This window comes from Eleginops maclovinus, chromosome 15 (assembly GCF_036324505.1).
Source record: "Eleginops maclovinus isolate JMC-PN-2008 ecotype Puerto Natales chromosome 15, JC_Emac_rtc_rv5, whole genome shotgun sequence".
Classification (NCBI taxonomy): Eukaryota; Metazoa; Chordata; class Actinopteri; order Perciformes; family Eleginopidae; genus Eleginops; species Eleginops maclovinus.
Window position 1 is genome coordinate 17,017,213 of NC_086363.1, and position 9,521 is coordinate 17,026,733.

At 41.3% G+C, this 9,521-nt stretch overlaps 1 protein-coding gene across 1 annotated transcript in view; it reads right to left on the minus strand.

The window, feature by feature from the left end:
- Positions 1-4,893, minus strand: part of snap25a (synaptosome associated protein 25a) — a 41,014-nt gene extending 36,121 nt beyond the window's left edge. The window contains exon 1 of the mRNA XM_063902530.1: positions 4,675-4,893. The gene's annotated coding sequence lies outside the window, so the exon portion shown is untranslated. The remainder of the gene's footprint in view (positions 1-4,674) is intronic.
- Positions 4,894-9,521: the final 4,628 nt, after the last annotated feature.

A 9,521-nucleotide genomic window follows, 5' to 3' on the forward strand; every position in this document is an offset into this window, starting at 1 on the left:
CAATATATACAGCTTATGTGCCACATTAAAAAAAAGAGACTTTTGCACCCATACTTTTAAGGTTGTCTTTCTGTGCCAATTACAAATGTTGCCGTAATATCAGCTTTCTATAGTAAAATATGAGACCCAATGTTTATTGCAGGGCATATATTAGTACAATTACTTCAGATTTACAGCAAGTTTAATACAATTAAAAATATATAATCTTGATTGCAACAACTATCTGCTTTACAACACTTTCACGCAGGAAGTATTCACGGTATTTCTTCAAATCGATTTCACAGTTTCTTTTTATTCTCTCCATGATTCCATTGTTTCTATTTCCCTTCCCTCTCTCCCTCTCTTTTTTCCTTTTCTAAATTCCCTTTATTAATCAAAAGAATAATAATGTAACCCTGTGAGAGCGGGAGGGAAGACAGATGGCAGAATGATGACAGCGTGGTGGATTGGCCTCGAAGATAACTGTCTCACAAAAGTGGCTTTAAAAGGTAGAACCATGTGGGAGTTTGTTTTTTTTTCAGTTCCAGAAAAGCATCAAAAGCAAGAGGGAGATAATATTAACTCTCTGTTGCTGTCTTATCTGCGATAGGGTAAAACAGGAGGTAAGCTGAATACAATTAAATTTGAAAACATAAAACAAATAGCTAAATAAAGATAAAACCAATAAAAAACACTGATAAAACACTGCTATTACACTTTTTTTTATTTCTACATGATTTGAAGCAATGCACCACTTCATTGTAGCAGCCATTTTGTTTCTGTTTTGTTGTCCACATGTGGAGTGTCTCTTAGAAAGTGAGAGGTTGTCCCGTGAGGGCTGAATTGACACAAAAAAACTCAACCCTGCCTCTCACCCTGACTCTGCATTTTCACTTCTGATGAGCCCCTTGCTCTCAGAGTTTGGAAAAGTAAACAATCTTTCCATTTTCCTTCTAAATCAGAGCTATTGTCTACCATTTCCTTCACAGGAAAAGTTTTGGGGAAGTATGCATTTTTTCTTTCTTGCCAAGACTTTGTTCTGGATCCTCAGTATCTGTTCTCTGTGCAATAACAATAAAGTACAATCCAATCTAATGTAAACAGTTATTGAAAAAGATAACCCTCCAGCAGCCTTTAGCTTAGCTTAAAAACTGGGAACAGCTAGCCGGGAAATACTAAAACGTTATGCTATATCTTGTTGTTCAATAGTTAAATATAGTAAGTAAGTGAAATGGATACAATGAGGTGTTTGGAGGAGTGTTGCATGTTCATTATTGTTTTTTATTGTTTGAACAGTATTTTCCACTCTAAAACCATATGTTGTTTTGTTATTTTTAATAGTTCATTTGAAATAATCAATGTCATCAGTATCTTTGTTATAATTACCAATACATACCCTCAATCTCAAGAAAAACAAACCTTTGGACAGAGCAAGGCTAGCTGTTTGCCTCTGTTTCCAGCCCTTAAGCTAAGCTAAGCTAACCAGCTACTGGTGGTAGCTTCATAGTCAAAGGAAAGGTGTATTGGTGTAGCTTCTCAAGTAACCCTCTGCAAGAAAGCAAATGAGCTGATTTCTTGAGTTGCCTAACAATTTCATTAACTCTATGTCAGTAGATTTAAATGTTATCAATCGGGGTTTCTGTATTCTGTTTTACAGTATTTGCTATATTGGTGGTTTTCCCTTTATTGAAGCCCTTGGCTTCAAGGCCAAAGCCAGACATTGTTATGAAAAGTGAAGCACACTTGTGTTGTACTGATAACGCTGATAAGTCCAAATCAATAATAAATATGTTCAAGTCATGAAGATGAATTTTTATTTTCCATGGCTTGATGATTTTGCACTTCGAACAAACACAATATCCTGAACAGTATATGACCCATTATGATGTATCCAAGAAGCAGACACAGCCCTACTCCGACAGAATAGTCAATTGTCCTCTGGCTCTGGAATATGAGCGAAAAAAACACTCCGCTGTTCACAAAAATAGAGACAGGACAGCATACTGGACCACCACGGGGTATTATTCGGGACAAGTGACTAATGCGACAGCGGCTGAACAAGCTCTGCTGAAGCCACGAGGACGATTTTGTTTGTCATGCAGATAAAACCTGAGCTGGGAGAGAGAGAGAGAGAAACAACCGCAGTACAAAAAAATGCCCTTGAGCAAAGGATGCTTTTTCTCTTCTTTCAGCAGGTAGTTGTTTTCTTTTCTGAAGCTCTATGGTGGATTCAAGCCCCGAATACAAACAACTATTTGTGATGCAATTATGAAGAGCGAAACACAGGGTTTGTTCCCAAAAGGACTTTTATCTGCTAGTGTAGGTGAAGACAAGAAGAGACGACACTTAGTATGTCTGATAAGTGAAGGCCAATAACAACACAGCATTACAATAGTCATTCCACACTCTTATAAAATAGTTTATTTGCCTTTTTTGTTATTCTTACTTAGCAGAATTGGACTATAAATGCATATGCTGCACATCCCTGAGTTTGACAATGACAATAAATGATCCCTTTATCTAAAGTAGCCAGAGCTATGCAAAAGAGGATGATCCAAAAATGTCAAATGCCACTTCCTCATTGATTTTATCATGAAGGATGATAATGGAATGTTAATGTGCGTAGATTTGGGAAACAAAATAAGACCTGTACCTGCACCAAATCACGCAATGCGCAGCCGCCTAAGTGTTCACCAGCATCAATCTTTAGCTCCATTTCACAAAGATACAATGCAGGCAAGCGTAAAAAAAGTGCCTGTGTGAAATGAACAATGGCCAGGGTGTTTCTGGGAAACAATCAGCGGACCGTTGATGGTGTTGGTGATGGTGTTGTGAGTCACCATTTATCCAGAGAGCAGCCCCCATTCACAGTGTGTGCACTATAAGCCCCAGTCAGGTACCCCCCCCTCCCTGCTTTTGTCTCCCTCGTTCCCTCTCTGCAGTCCAAACAGTGCGAGCCGCATAAACGCGACATGGTATAGCGGTCATGGCAACGGGAGCATCCTTGGGGGCTTTACTGTGCTCTCTATGTACTGCAGGCTCTAATGCGCCATTGTTATGAACACACCGCTGTCACAGTCTAACGCCTGCAGGCTGTTCTTCAGTAACCAACTCATGTTTGTTTGCTTTTGACTGTATGATCCAATCTGTGTCTTAAAGGTCATTACAAACTCACTTAAGGAATGTGAGGACATCTTCTTGTGATCCTCATGTCAGAGCCCACTGCAGGATCCCTAGGGGCACACATCAACCCCGAGGTGACAGCAAGCCATGCCGCCACGCGAGCTAATATGAAATAATCCTACATATCAACATGACTTCAATGTGCCGTATCACGAAAAAACTCAAGATACCCAACTACCATCTATGTCTGCATCCTCTGGTGAGGTTACTCTAACAAGCAGCTGTGGTGTTGTGCGCTGTGGATGACATGCTGCACAGGGGCGTCAATTCACCACACACAATCCAGACATCCACCATTGTTCCTCTTCCCAAATGTCCATACCGGCATGAGTGGTCCAAATTTTCCCAAAAATTGAATATTTTCATTTGGCATATGAAAAATCACGACATACAACATAATGTCAAGTCTGTCTTCTACATGCTTTTTAGAAAATAGCTAATAAAGTCCAATTTGGAAGAAATGGAACAGTCTTGACTTTTACTTATATTATGCACGAATATGCTGAAATCTAAAAGCAAACGGGTTTACATGTGCAGTACCAAATTAGCCTCTGTGCGCCATGCGTGATTGACAGTGATGTTCGTTTGATGAATGAATACAGAAGGGGGGGGGGGGGGGGGGGGGGGGGGGTGTCATAGTGCGGGTTTCACCGTGGTCCTCCCCGGAGATCTAGAACCCCCCACCCCCACCACCAACACCACCACCTTCACCATGACACTTTCCCTTCGATCACGTTCATTTTGTAATTATGTAAAGGCACTGCGTAAAATAAATAAATAATGGGGAGACAAATTCATGGTGCTGGTGTTTATATCGGCTACCCTCCTCCCACCAACTGCCACCATGGCGCAGTTTACTGTAACATGACATTCTGTTCATAACACCACATGCTCCGCAATCACCCCGACTCCTCTCCTGGAGTCAGCGGGGGATGCTGTTTCCTTTTCCGGGCTGACAGATGCTGCTTCGTGATTCCCCCCACCTCGCTGCGACATCAGCGGTCTACCTGCTGCAGCTATCAGCTCCGAAAAGGGGGGAGTGGGGGGGGGGGGCTTTCAGTCATTGATTTAAAGATCTAAAATGGCTGGGAGAAATGCTTGGCTCACACACGACCCCGAATCTTTTTTTTCACTTCACAATGCGGTGTTCAGACGGATTTGCAGTTTACCTCCTCACTGTGGGTTTCCTTCTCTCGCACCGTCCAAGGTGCTGAAAACGCCCACATTGAATGTTACGCATTATAGCGCACCGCATCCATGCGATCCCACTGCGCGTTAGAGATTTATTACCCGGCGAGGTCACGCATTGCTTTTCTTCCATGTTTTCCCATTTATAACACCGCAAATCATCCTCTATATTCCAAGAGAAGATGAAACCCAAAAAGGCATCACCCTGATTCAGAAATCCAAAGCTCGCCTTACACGAATAACAAACTGCTTCAATTCGAACAAAACAACCCAATTAAGAAATATGATTAGTAGAAAAGGAGTATAAAGATTCTCGGGTCTTACCTGTGTCTGTTGTCGGTGCCCCGCAGTCAGTTTGGGAGGAAATGTCTGCGGATATCAACAGCTAACCGACACCAGCCTCACTCTCTCTGAATATGACTGGGATGCTGCAAAGGCACTGCTACGCGTCGGCTGATTCCTCCTCACTTCTTCTTCAATGGTTTGGGGGTGGGGGGGAGGCAGTGCAGCTCTCGTCAAAGATGGCGGACACTTTTGACGTCAGCAGCAGCTTTTAATAGATATCTGACAGAGAGACTTTAAAAAGTATTTGTTAGAACGGGCAGATGATTATTTGTCATTACTCAGGTCTACAGTGTGAAATGGTTCTGTTGGGTGGTTCATATCCCCATATTACAGGTATATATCGAATAGCATATGCATTATTCATGATGATCAGATTTTAAATATGGATATAAACCCAGTTCATGCAGGATAACATGCATCTGATTCTCCCCATTAACCCTAAATGTATCACAAGATTTGTTTTATGCAACATAGGTGCTATTCCATTATGTCACCACAAAGAAATTAGGCCATATGCCAGAAACACTAGCTTTGCACTGTCACTGTTCACAAACACTATGGCTTTGCACTGTCACTGTTCACAAACACTAGCTTTGCACTGTCACTGTTCACAAACACTAGCTTTAAAGAGGGCATATTCTGCTTTTGGGTTTTCCCTTTCCTGTAGTCAGTTATATAGGCTTTTGTGCATGTAAATAGTCTGCAAAAGATCCCTGTGTTCCCTCCAGAGGAAGTTTATCTCCCATACTCTCTCCCCTGCCAGAAATGCCACCTCTGGACTCCTTTGTTTACTTCAGGAACATAATGACATCACTATGTAACCCTTGCGTTTGTTGGCTAGCGCCCCATCACATTGTACATGATATGCTAAGTGGCGGGACATCTCTAAGCGGTTGACCAATCACAACAGGCTGCCAACCAATCAGAGCAGACTGGGCTCTGGTTTCAGGCAGAGGGTGAAAAGAGGTGCTGCAGTACAGGCAGTATGAGGAGAATAAAGAGCTTTTTGAACATTAAAGCATGGAAACATTTCACAGGAAAAGGCACAAAACAAAACCTGAAAATGAGCAGAAAAGGGCGCCCTTTAGTCTAAAAATCTTCAATAAAATGTAAAACCATAACTAAGTGTTTACAACAAGCATGACTAATCACATTTAGCTGGTTTCTGTGACAGTATCTGAACCAACAACATTACTTTTCAAGCAGAATGAGCAACTAGCCAGAGAGAATATCAGAAAAAAAAGTTGAGGTACAGCCCCCCTCGTCAAAACCACATTTTAAGACCTTCTTTATACTGTGCTTACACGGTGCATGTCCTCAATTATTTGTGTCAAAATAACACCCAACAGTCTCGGAGGCAGGTGTGTTTCAAGCATAGATATAAAGGTCAATAACTGGAGGTAAATATTAGTCCAGAAGATACAGCCTTGGAAAAAATTAAGAGACCACTCCACATGTTTCTTAAATCTTTATCTCTACATGTATGGCAGCCATTCCAGTGTCTGTTGAATTCAAACACAGAGAACAATGGTCAGTAGTTTATAGAATACAATACATTTTTTTTTTTTTTAATCGCTTAACTCAAAGAGATACCTATAAATAATAAAACGAGAAAATGATAATGCTGAAGTGGTCTCTTCATTTTCTCCGGGGATGTATATCTAACTTTGGTGGTTATTATGAAGAGTTATAAGCACATAACTTGTAGGCATATGTATTCATCCTAATGACCTTGAGGAGACTATCTTAAGCTCCTGGGTGTTCAGCTGTGGTTGGTACATTGTGTCATCGCTGTATCCACAAGGGCAAACATGAAAGGAATTAAATGATAACAGTCTGTAATGTGCATATTCCTAAATGCTAACTGTTTTCAACAACAATGTTTTCTTATTCACATGTCTCATGGAAATACCAAACAATCAATGACTTTATATTAATGTTTCATTTGTTGTTGTTCTTTGGACATTTTTACTTTCAATTTCTTGTTTTATATAATCTTATAATATGTATTTTACCTTTTTATTGCACATTCTTGCATCTTATGTTTATATTAATATTTTATCTTATTAATACTTTATTCTATCTCATTCTAAAGTGTAACAACGTACCCAAAGCCTGATTTCCCTAAAATCTAGCATCTGTTTATTTTATTCCTCTGTGACATGCAGCTACATTTTTGTCCAATATATATAAAAACACATCCATAACCCAATCTGTTGCACTGGCTGTGATGTCCCTTTATTGCCATGATTTAGTATTTTTTCTCGAGTCAAACAAATAGCCACAGTCTTGCTGCTGATATTACTCACTGTAGCAACAACGTGGATTCATCCATGGCAGAAAATAGTGCCAAACTAGTATCTTCTTTTTTTTTTCTTTTTTAAAGATTTTTTTGGCAACCAGTGCCTTTAATACAGTGACAGTGCAGTTCAGAAACGGGGAGACAGAGGGGAAGACGGGTGGCAAAGGGACTCAGGCCGCGGCATGGGGATCAAACCCCAGTATATGGCCGCCTGCTCTACCCACTGAGCTATACGACGGCCCAGACTAGTATCTTCTTGACTCTAATCAACTTCTTTAGTAAATACTACAGTGCTCATCTGTTCAAGGACATGATGTAGCTCTTTCTTTTCTATAAAGTTAATGAAAATATGTGGCCTCTCTTTAAAGATGACTTGCTTTGTCTAATAACCGATGGGCTAATTAGCAGGACATTTGAAAGATGGACTCCGTACATATTGTTGCTTTTGGTCTATTAATGAAAATCATTTTTAACAATAACAATGATATATGCAATGACCAGCCTTATTCTCTTCAGGGTATGCTAGTTTTTTAACTGGCAATTTTGTCTTAATGGATTTCCAGACCCAAATATTGCACATTCATCACTATTTCATCCGTTTTTGGGAAAGTTATTATGTAAATATTACTTGTTTGTACCATCCATCCATCCATCCATCTTCTCCCGCTTTTCCGTCAGGGTCGCGGAGGTAACAGCTCCAGCAGAGAGCCCCAAACTTTCCTTTCCCTGGCCACATCAACCAGCTCTGACTGGGGGATTCCAAGGCGCTCCCAGGCCAGTGAAGAGATATAATCCCTCCACCTGATCCTAGGTCTACCCCTCGGTCTCTTCCCAGCTGGACGTGCCTGGAACACCTCCCTAGGGAGGCGCCCAGGTGGCATCCTCACTAGGTGCCCGAACCACCTCAACTGGCTCCTTTCAACGCGAAGGAGCAGCGGTTCTACTCCGAGTCCCTCCCGGATGACTGAACTTCTCACCTTATCCCTAAGGGAGATGCCAGCCACCCTGCGGAGAAATCCCATTTCGGCCGCTTGTATCCGCACACGGTACTTGTTTGTACCCAGGAACCAATAGACTTAAAGGTCTGCTCAAACAGCAAAGATAAGTCAGGAAAACTGAGAAGTGGACTTAAACATTGTGGCATTTGCACTAATAAAGATGTTTTTTAACTTTGACAAAGATAAAGATAATCACAAGTCTTATCTTTCATAATAAACTAATTGTTTGAACTTAGACAATGTCGTCTTTTTGGCATTGCAGACCCAAATCCAGCGTATTCATCGCCTTTCTCTGTCTGATATTCAAAAGAAAAAAAAACAGCAAGACCTCAAACAGAAGGAATCAGCGGTGTTTGTCACTTAGCTAAAAAAACATTTTCTAGAATATTCTGTAATAAGAATTACTAAGGACATGTTTTTTCTTCCTCACAGTTATACACTTGAGTGTGGGGACTCAGCAGCATGGGAATGCCCTCCCCACCCCACCCCCCCTCTCTCTCTTCCAGGCCCCGTCTCTGCTTGGCACTGTAACAAATGTGTTTTCAATTGCTCTGAAGCAAACCTGTCTCTTAAATTAATGATAATGATAACTCTGCATGAAAAATCCATTCTGAGAGGAGAGCCAGAGGAGAGGGAGAGAGAGGAGGGAGTGTGTGTACTGACTATGTCTGCAAGGTGTGTGTTGGGCGCTATGTGTGCTCACGTGTGTGTGGATAAAGTGAGGAGAATGGATCTACAGGTTGCTCATTCATTGAGTCTCCTTTAAACAATATTGTAGGGGTATGACGAACACTATTAGCAATGGGTGGAAGCAGAGGATTGTGATTTTGGTGAAGGCAGACGACAGAACACCAAAACAGTTTGGATTGATATTTAGCACTTCAGGTAAAAGGAAACATTTGTTTTTGGGGATGTACTCAGATGGGGTTTGTTGGCACACTTACCCTCTTAAATGACTGTTTTGTGGATGTATTATTGACATTTACAGTAGAAGTTAAATAACTTACAACCAGTGGCGGCTGGTGAACATTTTTTTTGGGGGGGTGCAGTTGGGCGGCACGGTTTAAATAGCACTTTTTTAGAGGTTTAGCTTAAGACAGTTGGTTAGGTGGCTGCGGCCACATTCGTGCTTCTTACATTTTTGTGTGAAGTGCTTTAGATCCTTCATCCCGGTTGTAGTCCAAAATGTTTCAGTCCCAGGACTTTGAAATAACAGACAAGGGAAACAAAAAAAGGCATTGCTCACTGTACAACCAGCTAACCAATTCCGCTTAGCATACAAGTTTGAGGAGAAAGTCCGAGTGTAGGTTCTCCCGCGATCAGTGGTCGTCTGTTGAATGTTTAAATCCGGACGCTCGGGTCCCAAGTCTTTCAATTTCTTCTTTTCGACATCTGATAGTCGATGAAACGGTGTTTTAAGTAGAGCTTGCACGGAGTTCTCAGCCATCGATGTCGCCATATTCACTCAATCTAAGTTTCAGCTAGCTACGGTGCTGCTCTTTACGCTTGTGGTTAGGGAATGATAA